Consider the following 11,365-nt stretch of genomic DNA (forward strand, 5'->3'; position numbering starts at 1 on the left):
CATTGATCTTTAGGTCTGTATGTAAGACAGTATATAGTATAGCTACCAAAGTAAACTAGGTATTTCAAGTATTCCCCATGCCTTCAAGATCTCTAAGATGCTACTGTGCAGTGCCTTGCTAAGTCGCTTCTGTCATGTCCAACTCTGTGTGACCCTATGGACTGTAGCCTGCTAGGCTCCTCTGTCCATGGAATTCTCCAGGCAAGAATACTGGATTGGGTTGCTATGCCCTCCTCCAGGGAATCTTCTGAACCAGGGATTGAATCTCTGTCTCTTAAGTATCCTGCATTGGCAGATAGGTTTTTTACCACTGGTGCCACCTAGGAAGCCCCTAAGATGCTACTCAGTCAGTATAACACTTCATTTAGGAAAAAATATTTTAATTATGATGAGAAATTCATTTTATAGAACAAATTCACTATAGTTGAGTTTGTGGTGAGGTATATGGAGAAGAAATTATTACACTTATTCCAAAGAGAAAATATGTGACTTTAAAGGTCTTGGGTCACACAGCTGTGGTAGGCTAAAATTCAAGAAACCCTCTTTCACAATGGATATGAGTCCAGCCCCTCTGAATCCAGCCCTACTTCTCATCAAGTCAGAAGTTGCCAACACACACCCTGGGGGAAAATACAGCCTGTGCTCACTCCAGATCTAGCCCTCTCACTGAACCACAGGGCACATTTAGACTACATATGGATGCTCCAATTCAAGGACATGCCTTCATGACCCAGACAGGTAGATGTTTTACCTTATTTAATAGACACAAAGAGAGAAAGTTAAACACAACGAGAACACAAAGGAATATGTTCCAAAGAGAAGAATAAGATAAAACCTCTGGAAAAAACTGAGTGAAACAGAGATAAATAATTTACCTGATTAAGAGTTCAAAGCCATAGTAATAATAATGCTAACTGAACTTGGGAAAAGATTAGATGAACACAGTGAGAACTTCAACAAAGACATATAAAATATAAAAAAAGAACAAGTCAGAGCTGTAGAACACAATAACTCAAATGAAAGTTACCTGAGAAGGAATTAATAGCAGATTAGGTGATACACAAGAATGCATAAATAATCCAGAAGATAAAATAGTGGAAATCATCTAGTCAAAACAGCAGATTTTAAAAAATGAGAATAGTTTAAGAAACCTCTAGAATGACATCAAGCATACTAACATTCATGTCACTGGGGTCCCAGAAGAAAAAGAGAAATAGAAAGGGGTTAAAAAATGTATTTGATGAAATTATAGCTGAAAATTTCCCTAACCTAAAGAAGCAAACAGATACCCAGTTTCAGGAAGCATAGTGAGGCCCAAACAAGATGAACCCAAAAAGATTCACACCAAGACATATCATAATAGAAATGACAAAAGCTAAAGAGAATTTTAAAGGCAACTGGGAAAAACAAAGAGTTATATACAAGGGATGCCCCATAAGATTATTGAGTGATTTTTTAGCAAAACCTTTGCAGGCCAGAAGGGAGTGCCATGATATATTTTAAAGTACTGAAAGGAAAAAAAACCTAAAACCTAGGATACCCAATAATATTATCATCCAGAACTGAAGTAGAAATAAAGATTTCCCATACAAGTAAAAAAAAAAAAAATAGTTCATCAATACTAAACCAACCGTATAAGCAATGTTAAAGGTTTTTCTTTAAGTGAAAAAGAAAAGGCTGAAACAAGAAAACATAGGCAGGAAAAATTCTACTGAAGACTCTACACATGGATATCACCAGATGGTCAAAACTGAAATCAGATTGATTATATTCTTTGCAGCCAAAAATGGAGAAGCTCTATACAGTCAGCAAAAACAAGACTGGGAGCTGACTGTGGCTCAGATCATGAACTTCTTATTGCCAAATTCAGAATTAAATTGAAGAAAGTAGGGAAAACCACTAGACCATTCAGGTATGACCTAAATCAAATTCCTTATGATTATTCAGTGGAAGTGAGAAATAGATTTAAGGGACTAGATTTGATAGATAGAGTGCCTGAGGAACTATGGAATGAGGTTCATGACATTATACAGGAGACAGGAATCAAGACCATCCCCATGGAAAAGAAATGCAATAGAGCAAAATGGCTGTCTGGGGAGGCCTTACAAATAGCTGTGGAAAGAAGAGAGGTGAAAAGGAAAGATATTGGCATCTGAATGCAGAGTTCTGAAGAATAGCAAGGAGACATAAGAAAGCCTTCCTCCGCAATCAATGCAAAGAAATTGAGGAAAACAACAGAATGGGAAAGACTAGAGATCTCTTCAAGAAAATTAGAGATACCAAGGGAACATCTCATGCAAAGAAGGGCTCGATAAAGGACAGAAATGGTTTGGACCTAACAGAAGCAGAAGATATTAAGAAGTGGTGGCAAGAATACACAGAAGAACTGTACAAAAAAGATCTTCAAACCCAGATAATCACGATGGTGTGATCACTCACCTAGAACCAGACATCCTGGAATGTGAAGTCAAGTGGGCCTTAGAAAGCATCACTATGAACAAAGCTAGAGGAGGTGATGGAATTCCAGCTGAGCTATTTCAAATCCTAGAAGATGATGCTGTGAAAGTGCTGCACTCAATATGCCAGCAAATTTGGAAAACTCAGCAGTGGCCACAGGACTGGAAAAGGTCAGTTTTCATCCCAATCCCAAAGAAAGGCAATGCCAAAAAATACTCAGACTACCGCACAATTGCACTCATCCCACATGTTAGTAAAGTAATGCTCAAAATTCTCTAAGCCAGGCTTCAGCAATATGTGAACCATGAACTTCCAGATGTTCAAGCTGGTTTTAGAAAAGGTAGAGGAACCAGAGTTCAAATTTCCAACATCTGCTGGATCATGGAAAAAGCAAGAGAGTTCCAGAAAACCATCTATTTCTGCTTTATTGACTATGCCAAAGCCTTTGACTGTGTGGATCACAATAACTGTGGAAAATTCTGTAAGAGATGGGAATACCAGACCACTTGACTCGCCTCTTGAGAAACCTATATGCAGGTCAGGAAGCAACAGTTAGAACTGGACATGGAACAACAGACTGGTTCCAAAATGGGAAAGGAGTATGTCAAGGCTGTATATTGTCACCCTGCTTATTTAACTTATGTGCAGAGTACATCATGAGAAACGCTGGGCTGGAAGAAGCACAAGCCGGAATCAAGATTGCCAGAAGAAATATCAATCACCTCAGATATGCGGATGACACCACTCTTACGGCAGAAAGTGAAGAGGAACAAAAAAGCCTCTTGATGAAAGTGAAAGCGGAGAGTGAAAAAGTTGGCTTAAAGCTCAACATTCAGAAAATGAAGATCATGGCATCTGGTCCCATCACTTCATGGGAAATACATGGGGAAACAGTGGAAAGAGTGTCAGACTTTATTTTGGGGGGCTCCAAAATCACTGCAGATGTTGACTGCAGCCATGAAATTAAAAGACGCTTACTCCTTGGAAGAAAAGTTATGACCAACCTAGACAGCATATTGAAAAGCAGAGACATTGCTTTGCCAACAAAGGTCCATCTAGTCAAGGCTATGGTTTTTCCAGTAGTCATGTATGGATGTGAGAGTTGGACTGTGAAGAAAGCTGAGCACCGAAGAATTGATGCTTTTGAACTGTGGTGTTGGAGAAGACTCTTGAGAGTCCCTTGGATTGCAAGGAGTTCCAACCAGTCCATTCTAAAGGAGATCAGTCCTGGGTGTTCATGTGAAGGACTGATGCTAAAGCTGAAACTCCAGTACTTTGGCCATCTCATGTGAAGAGTTGACTCATTGGAAAAGACTCTGATGCTGGGAGGGATTTGGGGCAGGAGGAGAAGGGGACAACAGAGGATGAGATGGCTGGATGGCATCACTGACTCAAAAGACATGAGTTTGGGTGAACTCCGGGAGTTGGTGCTGGACGGGGAGGCCTGGCCTGCTGCAATTCGTGGGTCACAAAGAGTTGGACACGACCGAGTGACTGAACTGCACTGAAAGACAAATATATAGTAAAGGCAGTGATGAATAACTTAAATAAGCTAGTATGAGGGCTAAAAGAATAAAAATTGTAAAATCAACTATAAATGCAATAAGCAGTTAAAAAACATGAAGATGTTAAAAATGACATCAAAAACACAAAACTTGCAAGGAGGAAGTAAAAATGTAGATCTTTTAAAATGTGTTTTAACTTAAATGATTGTAAGTTTAAAACAAGCAGATAACGCTATAGGTCAACATACATAAACTCCATGATAAACTACAAATGAAAAACCTACAACAGAAACACAAAAATTAGTGAGAAATAAACACAAATATAATACTAAATAAAATAAAATCACAAGTTCAGTTCAGTCTCTGTCATGTCCGACTCTTTGCAACTGCATGAACAGCAGCATGCCAGGCCTCCCTGTCCATCAACAACTCCCAGAGTCCAACCAAACCCATGTCCACTGAGTCGGTGATGCCATCCAATCATCTTATCCTCTGTTGTCCCCTTCTCCTCCTGCCCTCAATCTTTCCCAGCATCAGGGTCTTTTCAAATCAGTCAGCTGTTCACATCAGTTGGCCAAAGTATTGGAATTTCAGCTTCAAAATCAGTTCTACCAATGAGCACTGAGGACCGATTTCCTTTAGCATGGACTGGTTGGATCTCCTTGCTGTCCAGAAGACTCTCAAGAGTCTTCTCCAACAGCACAATTCAAAAGCATCAATTCTTCAGTGCTCAGCTGGGAAGTTACTAAAAGAAGAAAAAAAGAACACAGAAGAACTACAAAACAACCAGAAAGCAAATATAAAATTGTGACAAGTACATATCTATCAATAATTACTTTAAATAACAATGGGATAAATGCTCCTATCAAAAGACAGAGGATGGTTGAATGGATTTAAAGAAAAATAAGACCCATCTATATGGTGCCTGCAAGAGAATCACTTCAGAACTAAAGACACACAGAATCTGAAAGTGAGTATGGAAAAAGATATTCCATGCAAATGTAAGAAAGCTGGGGTAGTAGCCCTCATATAAGACAAAGTAGACTTTAAAACAAAGTCTATAATTAATGACAAGGTAGAGCATTATATAATGATAAACAGATCAATCCAAGAAGAGTCTATAACATTCACAAACATATATGTATCTAATATAGGAGCAACTAAATATATAAAGCAAATAACAAATAAAAGGAGAAACTGACACTAATACAATAATCATAGGGGATTTTAACATGTCATTTAAATAAATAGATCATACAGCAAAAAATTAATAAGGAAACAGTGGCCTTAAATGGCATGTTAGATCACTTGGACTTAATAGATGTCTAAAAGAGATTCCATCCCAAAACAGCAGAATCTATATTCTTTTCATGTGTACATAGTATATTCTCTAGAATGGATCACATGCTAGTCCTCAAAATAAGTCTCAGAAAATTTAAGGAGATAGAAATTATATCAAGCCTCATTTTCAATCTTTACAGTATGAAGTAAAGTGACGTGTTAGTTGCTCAGTTGTGTCCAACACTTTGCAACCCCATGGACTGTAGCCCACCAGACTCCTCTGTCCATGGAATTATTCAGGCAAGAATACTGGAGTGGGTAACCATTCCCTTCTCCAGGGTATCTTCCCAACCTAAGGATTGAGCTTGGGTCTCTGCACTGCAGGCAGATTCTTTACCATCTGAGCCACCAATGAAGCCCAATACACGCCTAAATCATGAATAAGAAAAACCTCAGGGGGCAGTCCTAAGATGGAGGAATAGGACGGGGAGACCACTTTCTCCCCCACAAATTCATCAAAAGAACATTTCAACGCTGAGTAAAATAACAAAAAAACTTCTGAATGCCAGCAGAGGACATCAGGCACCCAGAAAAGCAGCTCGTCTTCAAAAACAGTCATCATCTGCCTAAGAAGATGCGTCTGTTGTACACCCAGAAAACTGAGCAGTAGGGACAGGAGAGGCAATAAGTTGCAGCGACTGCGCTTGCCAAACACCTGAGCTACTCGGACCCGGGAAGAGCACAAAATGCAGGGCCAACTGAGTCTGCACCTCTGAGGACTACCTGAGTGCCTGAGCCGCTTAGACCTGGGAGGAGCATGCAGCCCAGAGCCTGTCTCAGACGGTTCCCGGCAGAGCAACCTAGAGCCTGAGCTGTGTGCGTCATAAGCAGGGGCAGGCCCAGCATGTATGAGACACTGCGAGCACATGCCAGTGGTATTTGTTTGCAGCATCCTTCCCTCCCCACAGCGCAACTGAACAAGTGAGCCTAAAAAAAAAGTGTCCACCACCGCCTGCCTTGTGTCAGGGTGGAAATCAGACACTGAAGAGACCAGCATACAGAAGAAGCTAAAACAGAGGGAACCACCTTGGAAGTGACAGGTGAAATAGATTAAAACCCTGTCATTAGTACCGAATACATAGGAAGGGGCCTATAGATCTTGAGAAATATAAGCTGGACCAAGGAACTATCCGAAAATGAACGGACCCCACAGTGCCCACACCACCACCAGAGAAAGTCCTAGTTATATCTTTACTATTTTTATGATCATTCTTCTTTTGTTTGTTTGTTTCTTTTCTTTTTCTTCTTTTTTTTCAATATTTTTAAATTTTTAAGTCCTCTATTTCTCCTTTAATTTTCATTTTTTTAACCTACTATTACTTTAAAAAAAAGACCCTATTTTTAAAGCAAACTTCATATATATATATTTTTTAATAATTCTTGTGACTTTGGTTTTCTTCTTCCTCTTTTCTTTAATATTGTATTTCTGAAAATCCAACCTCTACTCTAGATTTTTAATCTTTGCTTTTTGGTATTTGTTATCAATTTTGTACGTTCAAAAACCCAATTTTCTGTACTCATTTTTACTTGAGAGTGAGATTACTGGCTTGACTGCTCTCTTCTCCTTTGGACTATCCTTTTTCTCCACCAGGTCACTTCTGTCTCCTCCCTCCCCCTTCTCTTCTCTACCCAACTCTGTGAATCTCTGTGTGTTCCAGATGGTGCAGAACACTTAGGGAACTGATTACTGGCTGGATCTGTCTCTTTCCTTTTCTTTCCCCTCTTTTATCCTCCTGGCCACCTCTGTCTTCTTTCTCCCTCTCCTCTTCTCTGTATAACTCCATGAACATCTCTGAGTGGTCCAGACTGTGGAGCTCACATAAGGAAGTGATTACTGCCTAGCTTTCTCTCTCCTCTTCTGATTCCACCTCATCTCGTTAGGGTCACCTCTAACTCCCCCCTCCCTCTTCTCTTCACCATGTAACTCTGTGAACCTCTCTGGGTGTCCCTCAATGTGGAGAAACTTTTCATCTTTAACCTAGATGTTTTATCAAAGGTGTAGTATAGAAGAAGTCTTGAGACTAAGGTAAAAATAAAACTGAAAACCAGAAGCAGGAGGCTTAAGTCCAAATCCTGAGAACATCAGAGAACTCCTGACTGCAGGGAATATTAATTGATAGGAGCTCATCAAACGCCTCCATACTTACACTGAAACCAAGCACCACCCAAGGGCCAACAAGTTCCAGAGCAAGACATACCACACAAATTCTCCAGCAACACAGGAACACAGCCCTGAACTTCAATATACAGGCAGTTGAAAGTTACTCCAAAACCAGTGACATCTCATAACTCATTACTGGACACTTCATTGCACTCCAGAGAGAAGAAATCCAGCTCCACCCACCAGAACACCAACACAAGCTTCCCTAACCAAGAAACCTTGACAAGCCACTGATACAACTCCACCCACAGTGAGGAAACTCCATAATAAAGAGAATTCCACAAACTGCCAGAATACAGAAAGGCCACCCCAAACACAGCAATATAAACAAGATGAAGAGACAGAGAAATACCCAGCAGATAAAGGAACAGGATAAATGCCCATCAAACCAAACAAAAGAAGAAGAGATAGGGAATCTATCTGATAAATAATTTCGATTAATGATAGTGAAAATGATCCAAAATCTTGAAATACAAATGGAATCACAGATAAATAGCCTGGAGACAAGGACTGAAAAGATGCAAGAAAGGTTTAACAAGGAACTAGAAGAAATAAAAGAGTCAATATATAATGAATAATGCAATAAATGAGATCAGAAACACTCTGGAGGCAACAAATAGTAGAATAACGGAGGCAGAAGATAGGATTAGTGAAATAGAAGAGAGAATGGTAGAAATAAATGAATCAGAGAGGAAAAAAGAAAAACGAATTAAAAGAAATGAGGGCAATCTCAGAGACCTCCAGGACAATATGAAACGCTCCAACATTGGAGTCCCAGAAGAAGAAGACAAAAAGAAAGACCATGAGAAAATACTTGAGGAGATAATAGTTGAAAACTTCCCTAAAATGGGGAAGGAAATAGCCACCCAAGTCCAAGCAACCCAGAGAGTCCCAAACAGGATAAACACAAGGTGAAACACCCCAAGATACATATTAATCAAATTAACAAAAATCAAACCCAAAGAACAAATATTAAAAGCAGCAAGGGAAAAACAACAAATAACACACAAGGGGATTCCAATAAGGATAACAGCTGATCTTTCAATAGAAACTCTTCAGGCCAGGAGGGAATGGCAAGACATACTTAAAGTGATGAAAGAAAATAACCTACAGCCCAGATTACTGTACCCAGCAAGGATCTCATTCAAATATGAAGCAGAAATCAAAAGCTTTACAGACAAGCAAAAGCTGAGAGAATTCAGCACCACCAAACCAGCTCTCCAACAAATGCTAAAGGATATTCTCTAGACAGGAAACACAAAATGGGTGTATAAACCTGAACCCAAAACAATAAAGTAAATGGCAATGGGATCATACTTATCAATAATTACCTTAAACGTAAATGGGTTGAATGCCCCAACCAAAAGACAAAGACTGTCTGAATGGATAAAAAAACAAGACCCCTATATATGTTGTCTACGAGAGACCCACCTCAAAACAAGGGACACATAGAGACTGAAAGTGAAGGGCCGGAAAAAGATATTCCACACAAATAGAGACCAAAAGAAAGCAGGAGTAGCAATCCTCATATCAGATAAAATAGACTTTAAAACAAAGTCTGTGAAAAGAGAAAAAGGACACTACATAATGATCAAAGGATCAATCCAAGAAGAAGATATAACAATTATAAATATATATGCACCCAACATAGGAGCACCGCAATATGTAAGACAAATGCTAACAAGTATGAAAGGGGAAATTAAAAATAACACAATAATAGTGGGAGACTTAATACCCCACTCACACCTATGCACAGATCAACTAAACAGAAAATTAACAAAGAAACAGAAACTTTAAATGGTATAATAGACCAGTTGAACCTAATTGATATCTATAGGACATTTCACCCCAAAACAATGAACTTCACCTTTTTCTCAAGTGCTCACAGAACCTTCTCCAGGATAGATCACATCCTGGGCCATAAATCTAGCCTTGGTAAATTTAAAAAACCTGAAATCATTCCAGGCATCTTTTCTGACCATAATGCATTAACATTAGATCTCAATTATAGGAGAAAAACTATTAAAAATTCCAACATATGGAGGCTGAACAACACGCTACTGAATAACTAACAACTCACAGAAGAAATAAAAAAAGAAATCAAAATATGCATAGAAACGAATGAAAATGAAAACACAACAACCCAAAACCTGTGGGACACTGTAAAAGCAGCACTAAGGGGAAAGTTCATAGCAATACAGGCATACCTCAAGAAACAAGAAAAAAGTCAAATAAATAACCTAACTCTACACCTAAAGCAACTAGAAAAGGAAGAAATAGATAAACCCAGGGTTAGTAGAAGGAAAGAAATCTTAAAAATTAGGGCAGAAATAAACGCAAAAGAAACAAAAGAGACCATAGCAAAAATCAACAAAGCCAAAAGCTGGTTCTTTGAAAGGATAAATAAAATTGACAGACCATTAGCCAGACTCATCAAATCAATAAAATTAGAAATGAAAATGGAGAGATCATAACAGACAACACAGAAATACAAAGGATCATAAGAGACTACTATCGGCAATTATATGCCAATAAAATGGACAACGTGGAAGAAATGGACAAATTCTTAGAAAAGTACAACTTTCCAAAACTGAACCAGAAAGAAATAGAAAATCTTAACAGACCCATCACGGAAATTGAAACTGTAATCAGAAATCTTCCAGCAAACAAAAGCCCAGGTCCAGACGGCTTCACAGCTGAATTCTACCAAAAATTTAGAGAAGAGCTAACACCTATTCTACTGAAACTCTTCCAGAAAATTGCAGAGGAAGGTAAACTTACAAACTCATTCTATGAGGCCACCATCACCCTAATACCAAAACCTGACAAAGACGCCACAAAAAAAGAAAACTACAGGCCAATATCACTGATGAACATAGATGCAAAAATCCTCAACAAAATTCTAGCAATCAGAATCCAACAACACATTAAAAAGATCATACACCATGACCAGGTGGGCTTTATCCCAGGGATGCAAGGATTCTTCAATATCTGCAAATCAATCAGTGTAATTCACCACATTAACAAATTGAAAAATAAAACCATATGATTATCTCAATAGATGCAGAGAAAGCCTTTGACAAAATTCAACATCCATTAATGATAAAAACTCTACAGAAAGCAGGCACAGAAGGAACATACCTCAACATAATGAAAGCTATATATGACAAACCCACAGCAAACATTATCCTGAGTGGTGAAAAATTGCAAGCATTTCCCCTAAAGTCAGGAACAGGACAAGGGTGCCCACTTTCACTGCTACTATTCAACATAGTTTTGGAAGTTTTGGCCATAGCAATCAGAGTAGAAAAAGAAATAAAAGGAATCCAAATTGGAAAAGAAGAAGTAAAACTCTCACTGTTTGCAGATGACATGATCCTCTACATAGAAAACCCTAAAGACTCCACCAGAAAATTACTAGAGCTAATCAATGAATATAGTAAAGTTGCAGGGTATATAATCAACACACAGAAATCCCTTGCATTCCTATACACTAATAATGAGAAAGGAGAAAAAGAAATTAAGGAAACAATTCTATTCACCATTGCAACAAAAAGAATAAAATACTTAGGAATATATCTAACTAAAGAAACTAAAGACCTATATATAGAAAACTATAAAACACTGATGAAAGAAATCAAAGAGGACACTAATAAATGGAGAAATATACCATGTTCATGGATTGGAAGAATCAATATAGTGAAAATGAATACACTACCCAAAGCAATCTACAGATTCAATGGAATCCCTATCAGGCTACCAGCGGTATTTTTCACAGAGCTAGAACAAATAATTTCACAATTTGTATGGAAATACAAAAAACCTCGAATAGCCAAAGCAATCTTGAGAAAGAAGAATGGAATGGGAGGAATCAACCTGCCTGACTTCAGGCTCTACTACA

This window comes from Budorcas taxicolor, chromosome 1, assembly GCF_023091745.1.
Source record: "Budorcas taxicolor isolate Tak-1 chromosome 1, Takin1.1, whole genome shotgun sequence".
Taxonomy (NCBI): Eukaryota; Metazoa; Chordata; class Mammalia; order Artiodactyla; family Bovidae; genus Budorcas; species Budorcas taxicolor.